General features: G+C 48.4%; 1 pseudogene; it reads left to right on the plus strand.

The window, feature by feature from the left end:
• Positions 1–99, plus strand: LOC118345299 (annotated as a pseudogene; the record flags this gene model as incomplete).
• Positions 100–289: the final 190 nt, after the last annotated feature.

Raw genomic sequence — 289 nt, forward strand, 5'->3', positions numbered from 1 at the left:
TAATGCACCGGATCCCATCAGAACTCCGCAGTTAAGCGTGCTTGGGCGAGAGTAGTACTAGGATGGGTGACCTCCTGGGAAGTCCTCGTGTTGCACCCCTCGTTTTTGTTTTCTCCGCCTTGCGAGATAAATTGACAAGAAGGACCAGTCGGGAGTGGATTTTTGAGAAAATCTCGCCCTGCCCATCGCGTAGCCATGGGTTTGGATCAGATCTCCGTTTGGATTGGGATCGGAAGGACGCTAGTATGTCGCTCAAGGATTATATGAATTTTAAGTAATTAGTTTGATG

Source organism: Juglans regia, unplaced genomic scaffold (assembly GCF_001411555.2).
Source record: "Juglans regia cultivar Chandler unplaced genomic scaffold, Walnut 2.0 Scaffold_2174, whole genome shotgun sequence".
In the NCBI taxonomy this organism is placed as follows: Eukaryota; Viridiplantae; Streptophyta; class Magnoliopsida; order Fagales; family Juglandaceae; genus Juglans; species Juglans regia.